General features: G+C 38.6%; 1 long non-coding RNA gene across 1 annotated transcript; it reads left to right on the top strand.

The window, feature by feature from the left end:
• Positions 1-6,589: 6,589 nt before the first annotated feature.
• LOC130957995 (uncharacterized) lies at positions 6,590-8,319 on the top strand. The gene is made up of 4 exons (XR_009077312.1): positions 6,590-6,680; positions 7,758-7,852; positions 8,155-8,206; positions 8,309-8,319. It is a non-coding gene; the product is annotated as an uncharacterized LOC130957995 (long non-coding RNA).
• The last annotated feature ends 452 nt before the right edge of the window (positions 8,320-8,771 follow it).

The following is an 8,771-nucleotide window of genomic DNA, read 5'->3' as shown; positions in this document are numbered from 1 at the left end:
CAAATGACAGGCCTTCCCATACACCAATTGGTATGGAGAGGTTCCTATAGGAGTCTTGAATGCTGTTCTGTATGCCCACAGAGCATCATCCAAGCTCTTTGCCCAATCCTTTCTTCGGGCCATTACAGTCCGTTCTAGGATTCTTTTCAGCTCTCTGTTAGAGACTTCAGCTTGCCCATTTGTCTGTGGATGATACGGAGTTGCCACTTTATGGCTGATTCCATATCTAACCATAGCAGAGTATAGCTGTTTATTGCAGAAATGAGTGCCCCCATCACTGATTAGCACTCTGGGGACGCCAAACCTGCTGAAAATGTTTTTCTGGAGAAATTTCAGCACGGTTTTGGTATCATTAGTGGGTGTAGCAATTGCTTCTACCCACTTAGATACATAGTCCACTGCCACCAGAATGTAAGTGTTTGAGTATGATGGTGGGAATGGTCCCATGAAATCAATTCCCCATACATCAAACAATTCTATCTCTAATATTCCTTGTTGAGGCATGGCATATCCGTGAGGCAGGTTACCAGCTCTTTGGCAACTGTCACAGTTACGCACAAACTCTCGGGAATCTTTATAGAGAGTAGGCCAGTAGAAGCCGCACTGGAGAACTTTAGTGGCTGTTCGCTCACTTCCAAAATGTCCTCCATACTGTAATCCATGGCAGTGCCATAGGATCCTTCGTGCTTCTTCTCTGGGTATACACCTGCGGATCACTCCGTCAGCACATCTCTTAAAGAGATATGGTTCATCCCAAAGGTAGTATTTGGCATCTGAAATTAATTTCTTTCTCTGCACATAACTGTACTCTTCGGGTATGAACCTCACAGCTTTATAGTTTGCAATATCTGCAAACCATGGAGCTTCCTGAATGGCAAAGAGTTGCTCATCTGGGAAAGTCTCAGAGATCTCAGTAGAAGGGAGGGACGCCCCAGCTACTGGTTCTATTCTGGACAGATGATCAGCTACTTGGTTCTCTGTCCCTTTTCTGTCTCTTATTTCTATATCAAACTCTTGCAGAAGCAACACCCATCTTATAAGCCTGGGTTTTGAATCCTGCTTTGTGAGTAAGTATTTAAGAGCAGCATGGTCAATGTACACAATCACCTTTGATCCTACTAAGTAGGATCTAAACTTGTCAATGGCATAGACCACTGCAAGCAACTCTTTTTCTGTGGTTGTGTAATTCTTCTGTGCATCATTTAGAACACGGCTAGCATAATAAATGACATGCAGAAGTTTGTTATGCCTCTGTCCCAACACTGCACCAATGGCATGATCACTGGCATCACACATTAATTCAAATGGTAATGCCCAATCTGGTGCAGAGATGACTGGTGCTGTGACCAGCTTAGCTTTCAGGGTCTCAAATGCCTGCAAACACTGTGTGTCAAACACAAATGGCGTGTCAGCAGCTAGCAGGTTACTTAAAGGTTTTGCAATTTTCGAAAAATCCTTGATAAACCTTCTATAGAATCCTGCATGCCCCAGAAAGCTTCTGATTGCCTTAACATTGGCAGGTGGTGGTAATTTTTCAATTACCTCTACCTTTGCCTTATCCACCTCTATTCCCCTGCTTGAAATTTTGTGCCCAAGGACAATTCCTTCAGTCACCATAAAGTGACATTTCTCCCAGTTTAAAACCAGGTTAGTCTCTTGGCATCTTTTCAGGACAAGTGATAGGTGGTTAAGACAGGAGCTGAATGAGTCTCCATACACTGAGAAGTCGTCCATGAAGACTTCCAGAAATTTCTCTACCATATCTGAGAAGATAGATAGCATGCACCTTTGAAAGGTTGCAGGTGCATTGCATAGACCAAAAGGCATCCTCCTGTAGGCAAACACGCCAGAAGGGCATGTGAATGCTGTTTTCTCTTGGTCTTGAGGATCTACTGCAATTTGGTTGTAGCCTGAGTAGCCATCCAACAAGCAGTAGTAATCATGACCAGCTAGTCTTTCTAGCATTTGGTCTATGAATGGTAAAGGAAAATGATCCTTTCTGGTGGCTGTATTGAGTCTTCTGTAGTCAATACACATGCGCCACCCTGTGACTGTCCTTGTAGGAACCAGTTCATTTTTTTCATTATGAACCACTGTCATGCCTCCCTTTTTGGGAACAACTTGGACAGGGCTCACCCAGGGGCTATCAGAAATAGGATAAATAATCCCAGCCTCTAGTAATTTAGTGACCTCTTTCTGCACCACCTCCTTCATGGCAGGATTTAGCCTCCTCTGTGGTTGAACCACTGGTTTGGCATTATCCTCCAACAGGATCTTGTGCATGCATCTAGCTGGGCTAATGCCCTTAAGATCACTTATGGACCACCCAAGAGCTGCCTTGTGTGTCCTTAGCACTTTAATCAGTGCTTCCTCTTCCTGTGGATTTAAAGCAGAGCTTATAATCACTGGAAAAGTGTCACCCTCTCCCAGAAATGCATATTTCAGGGATGATGGTAGTGGTTTAAGTTCAGGCTTAGGAGGCTTATCCTCCTCCTGAGGAATTTTCGAAAATTCCTTTGCCTCCTCTGGCTCTTCCTGATCAGTTTGAGCACCTTTGAAGATGTCCTCAAGTTCTGATTCTAGGCTTTCAGCCATATTGATCTCTTCTACCAGAGAGTCAATAATGTCAGCGCCCATGCAGTCCTCTGGTGTGTCTGGATGCTGCATTGCTTTTACAGCATTCAACTTGAACTCATCCTCATTGACTCTCAAGGTTACTTCCCCTTTTTGTACATCAATGAGAGTTCGTCCAGTTGCTAGGAAAGGTCTTCCTAGAATGAGAGTTGCACTTTTGTGCTCCTCCATTTCCAGCACCACAAAGTCAGTTGGAAAGGCAAATGGCCCAACCTTGACAATCATGTCCTCTATTATGCCTGATGGGTGTTTAATGGAGCCATCAGCAAGTTGGAGGCATATCCTGGTTGGTTTGACTTCTCCAATCAACCCAAGCTTTCTGATAGTGGATGCAGGTATTAAATTGATACTTGCTCCAAGATCACATAAGGCTGTCTTGGTGTAAGTGCCTTCCAATGTGCATGGTATCAGAAAGCTTCCAGGATCTTGAAGCTTTTCTGGTAAGCTTTTTAGAATGACTGCACTGCATTCTTCAGTGAGAAACACTTTTTCAGTTTCTCTCCAGTCCTTCTTATGACTTAAGATCTCTTTCATGAACTTAGCATAAGAAGGTATTTGCTCAAGTGCCTCTGCAAAAGGAATCTTTATTTCAAGAGTCCTTAAATAGTCTGCAAAGCGGGCAAATTGCTTATCCTGTTCCGCTTTGCGGAGTTTCTGAGGATAAGGCATTTTGGCTTGATATTCTTCATCCTTAGATGCTGCAGGTTTATTCCGTACAGAAGTGGTTGAAGAAGCCTTGTTAGGGGGATTACTGTCAGCACTCTCAGGTGTCTGATCATCCCTTGGCGTTTGGACGCCAGAATTGGGTGGAAAATGGGCGTTTAACGCCAACTTTTCCCCCTTTTCTGGCGTTTAAACGCCAGAACTGGGCAAGGAATGGGCGTTTAACGCCAACTTTCCTTCCCTTTCTGGCGTTTGAACGCCAATATTCCTCTCTGGGCTCTTACTGTCCTCAGAGGGATTTTGAACAGTGGTTTGGTTGTCCTCTGTCATTTGTTCCTTATTTGGCTTTTTGCTCTTTTGAACAGTGTTATTCAAGGTCTTTCCACTCCTCAATTGAACTGCTTGGCACTCCTCAGTTATCTGTTTAGATATTTGTTGTTTTGCTTGATTCAACTGTAGTTCTATGCTTTTATTAGCAACTTTAGTTTCATGGAGCATTTCTTTAAATTCTGCTAACTGTTCAGTCATCAGGAGTAGTTGTTGATTAAGCTCCATTATCTGTTCTTGAGGATTAGAGTCAGTGACTATTGTCATGACTTCCTCTTCTGAAGAGAACTCATTGCTAGAGTACAAATATTGGTTTCTAGCAACAGTGTCTATAAGCTCTTGAGCTTCTTCAATTGTCTTCCTCATGTGTATAGATCCACCAGCTGAGTGGTCTAAAGACATCTGAGCTTTTTCTGTAAGCCCATAGTAGAAAATGTCTAGCTGTACCCACTCTGAAAACATTTCAGAGGGACATTTTCTTAGCATACCTCTATACCTCTCCCAGGCATTATAAAGGGATTCATTATCCTCTTGTTTAAAGCCTTGGATGTCCAGCCTTAGCTGTGTCATCCTTTTTGGAGGGTAAAAATGATTCAGGAATTTGTCTGATAACTGTTTCCATGTCTTTATGCTTGCTGTAGGTTGGTTATTTAACCACCTTTTAGCTTGATCTTTTACAGCAAATGGAAACAGTAATAGTCTATAGACATCCTGATCTACCTCTTTATCATGTACTGTGTCAGCAATTTGTAAAAACTGTGCCAGAAACTCAGTAGGTTCTTCCTGTGGAAGACCGGAATACTGGCAATTTTGCTGCACTATGATAATGAGTTGAGGATTTAGCTCAAAGCTGCTTGCTTTGATGGGAGGTATACAGATGCTACTCCCATATGCAGCTGTAATGGGGTTAGCATAAGACCCCAGAGTCCTTTTGGACTGATTAATTCCACTTAAGTCCATGATGGACAAAAGGGAAATGATAATAATTGCAAAGAGATAAATTTTGTTTATTTTTTTTTTGAAATAACCGAAAAAAATAAAATAAAAAGAAATTTAAATAAAAAAAATTCGAAAATCAAAAGGGAAAATGAGATCAAAGCAATTTGAGAACTGAATCAATTAGTAAAAAAAAAGATTTTGAAAACAGCAATTAAGAAGATATGATTGAAAAATTTTTATGAAAAAAGATTTGATTTTTAAAAAGAGGAAAGAGAAAAACACAAAAAGACACCAAACTTAAAATTTTTAGAAATCAAACACTAAATTTTCGAAAATTTTAAGAGAAAAACACAAAGAGGACACCAAACTTAGAATTTTCAAAGATCAAAAAGGGACTAAGAACATGCAAAAACGAAAATTTAAAAGAAAAACAAAAGCATGCAATTGACACCAAACTTAGAATATGAAACTAGACTAAACTAAAAGACTCTAAACCAACAAAAATAAAATAGTCCTAATCTAAGCAACAAGATAAGCCGTCAGTTGTCCAAACTCGAACAATCCCCGGCAACGGCGCCAAAAACTTGGTGCACGAAATTGCAATCACACTTTTGCAACTCCGCACAACTAACCAGCAAGTGCACTGGGTCGTCCAAGTAATACCTTGCGTGAGCAAGGGTCGATCCCACGGAGATTGTCGGCTTGAAGCAAGCTATGGTTATCTTGTAAATCTTAGTCAGGATATCAGAAATTATCAGGATTGATTGTAAAAAGCAAAAGAACATGTAATGGTTACTTGTATTGCAGTAATGGAGAATGGGTTGAGGTTTGGAGATGCTCCATCTTCTGAATCTCTGCTTTCCTACCGTCTTCTTCATCAAACACGCAAGTCTCCTTCCATGGCAAGCTCGTGTAGGGTTTCACCGTTGTCAATGGCTACCTCCCATCCTCGCAGTGAAAGCTAATGCACGCACTCTGTCACAGTACTGCCAATCACCGGTTTGGTTCCCTCCCCTACCGGAATAGAATCCCTCTTTTGCGTCTGTCACTAACGCCCAGTAGGTTACAGGTTTGAAGCACGTCACAGTCATTCAATCATTGAATCCTACTCAGAATACCACAGACAAGGTTTAGACCTTCCGGATTCTCTTGAATGCTGCCATCAGGTCCTGCCTATACCACGAAGATTCTGATTAAAGAACCCAAGAGATAACTACTCAATCTAAGATAGAACAGAGGTGGTTGTCAGGCACGTGTTCATAGTTGAGAATGATGATGATTGTCACGGATCATCACATTCATCCGGATTAAGAACAAGTGTTATCTTAGAATGGAAGCAAGCATGATTGAATAAGAAACAGTAGTAATTGCATTAATCCATCATGACACAGCAGAGCTCCTCACCCCCAACCATGGGGTTTAGAGGCTCATACTGTGGAAAGAAACGTGTACAAAATGTTATGAGGTCATAAGGTACGGATACAATGTCAAAAGATCCTATAAGTAGTAAAAGCTAGTATCCTAAGGTTTACAGAAATGAGTAAATGACAGAAAAATCCACTTCCGGGCCCACTTGGTGTGTGCTTGGGCTGAGCAATGAAGGAATTTTGTGTAGAGACCTTTTCTGGAGTTAAACGCCAGCTTTCATGCCAGTTTGGGCGTTTAACTCCAAATTTTATGCCAGTTCCGGCGTTTAACGCTGGAATTTCTGTAGGTGACTTTGAGCGCCGGTTTGGGCCATCAAATCTTGGGCAAAGTATGGACTATTATATATTGCTGGAAAGCCCAGGATGTCTACTTTCCAATGCCGTTGAGAGCGCGCCAATTGGATCAGATTTTTGCTCAGGACCCTCAATTTCAGTCAGAAAATACCTGAAATCACAGAAAAACACACAAACTCATAGTAAAGTCCAGAAAAGTGAATTTTAATTAAAAACTAATAAAAATATACTAAAAACTAACTAAAAGATACTAAAAACATACTAAAAACAATGCCAAAAAGCATACAAATTATCCGCTCATCAGTGTGCTATTTAAATAATTATGGCAAGGATTTCAATGGTGGACTCTTTCGTTTCTAGGATGGCCAGTCAATGTCAATTATGCCAATGGCTGGAGTGAGTTTATACTCTTTCACTATTACCACTTGTGCTTTTCTTTTCTGGTCAAATGGTTTCTGCTGCTAAATAAGGAGAGTTATTTCTCAAAATTTCATTATCGAAATGATTCAATGTAAGAGGAAATGTTTCACTTTTTAATTTATTTTATCCTTTTTTATCTTTTAACAGGATGTTCTAATGTATACTGCTGACCAGCGTAACATTCATTCTATTGATGAGGTATATTCAATTGTGCTTGTGTTAGATATTTCCAGAATGGATTACATTTCCCAGTGCTTTTACATTGAATTAAAAATTAAAAATCTTTGAATAAGTAAACTTGATTTCACTTACTGGTGTGTACCTTGTAGAAGCTAAACTTGGTGATGATCAATTGATCGTGCTCACAAGAACTTTGATGCTTGTTTAAGAAAAAGAACCTTAGTTGTTGAGATTTGGCTGCTACTTAAAAAAAAGACTTAATACTTCATTGACTAAAAGAAACTAAGTTTGCGGTTGAAAAGATTTGAAGTCCTCATTCATGTATGTTAAAAGGGACTTATGAGCTGTAAGGCGTATAAGATGAGCTATTAGTTTATACAAAAATAAAAGAATATAATTAAACTATTAATACTATGTTATGTTGCATAAACAAGTAACGTTTGTATCGTGTTTACAAATGTCTTCATTATTTGAAGCAAGGACCAAATCTATATTATAGTTGTCACTAATTATATTTTATTCGAAATGATATAGTGTGTAACTGAATTTAGTTCCCGAGGAAGGTGTGAATGTGATTGAGGGTAGCAACTAGCAACTAGTAAGTAGCAACAATAAGAGAAGAATACTAGATTTACTTTTGTGGCTTCATGTCTGGATTCAGCAAGAGGACTTGAATATATACATGAACACACTGTTCCTGTTTATATCCACCATGATGTGAAACCTGTTAATATATTAATATATGAAGACTTCCGTGAAAATGTTAGTTTATTGTAATATTCTTGGCAATAATCATTATTTTGCAATTTTTGTTTTCTCTTTTTTATGAGACTAATATTAAAACTGTCTAATAAGGTTTTGGAAATTCACTAGGTTGCAAATTTTGGGCTAACTAAACTTAGGGAAGTTGGAAGCTCTTTATCACTTCATACTCGTCTTGTGGGAACATTTGGATACATGCCTCCAGTGTAAGAACTTAGTTGTTAACTGTCTTAGAACATAACAGTAAATATTAGAAAATATAAAATAAGTCAATGAAAGTTGTGATTGATACAATTTATAGATTCTGAATGTCTAAGAACTTGGTTTGACATGACTGAATTTATAGATTCTTGGGTTGGTCATAATGTCAGATGTGAGCATTATCTCTACTTTAGTGACATCTTTTTTCCATTCTTGATTCAAAATGATATCTTCCTTTGATTTTGGTCATCTCTGCTTTGTATATTAATGATATTTTGTACCTAATTTAATGTTATCTCTACTTTAGTGGATCAGAATGCTTCAACCAACTAAAGGTTGTTACGGCCGCAGCACCAACAGTAAGTTTTACTCTCATCATTATGATCTTGTGTTATCAGAATGTGAACTTTATATTATGTTTCTATGCAGATTGAATTTTAACAAATTGCTAAATTATGCAGATACTTCTGGCAATCAAATAAAAAAAAAAAACAAACTACAAGAAGTCATGGTTGGATTAGCAACAAATGTTTTCACATTCATGTCCTCTCAATGAATCAAGCTATGTATTTCAAGAAGCTGGAAAATAGGTGAAGTAATACTTCACTTTTGAACCATATTGTAAAATTAGTAATCCATGTTAACCTTGAGCAAAAATTGTAAATTTGTAACACTGTACACTGTTGTTTGTTTTGTGTAAATGTGTATTATTCCACATTAATTTTGATTTTGGTTTTTGGTTCTGATGGTTATTTATTTATTTTTCCCTCTAGATTTTGATTCTTCAGTCGAAGAATCTATGCTTTATTGATTTGTATCAGTAAGGACCAATTATTAATGAAAATCCAGGAGAAAACACTTTTCAGTGCTATATTCCATGGCATCTATATTTATTAAATTTTGATATTAAAAAATAAATTTTTA

This window comes from Arachis stenosperma, chromosome 10 (assembly GCF_014773155.1).
Source record: "Arachis stenosperma cultivar V10309 chromosome 10, arast.V10309.gnm1.PFL2, whole genome shotgun sequence".
NCBI lineage: Eukaryota > Viridiplantae > Streptophyta > Magnoliopsida > Fabales > Fabaceae > Arachis > Arachis stenosperma.
This window is presented reverse-complemented; position numbering and strand designations above follow the sequence as displayed.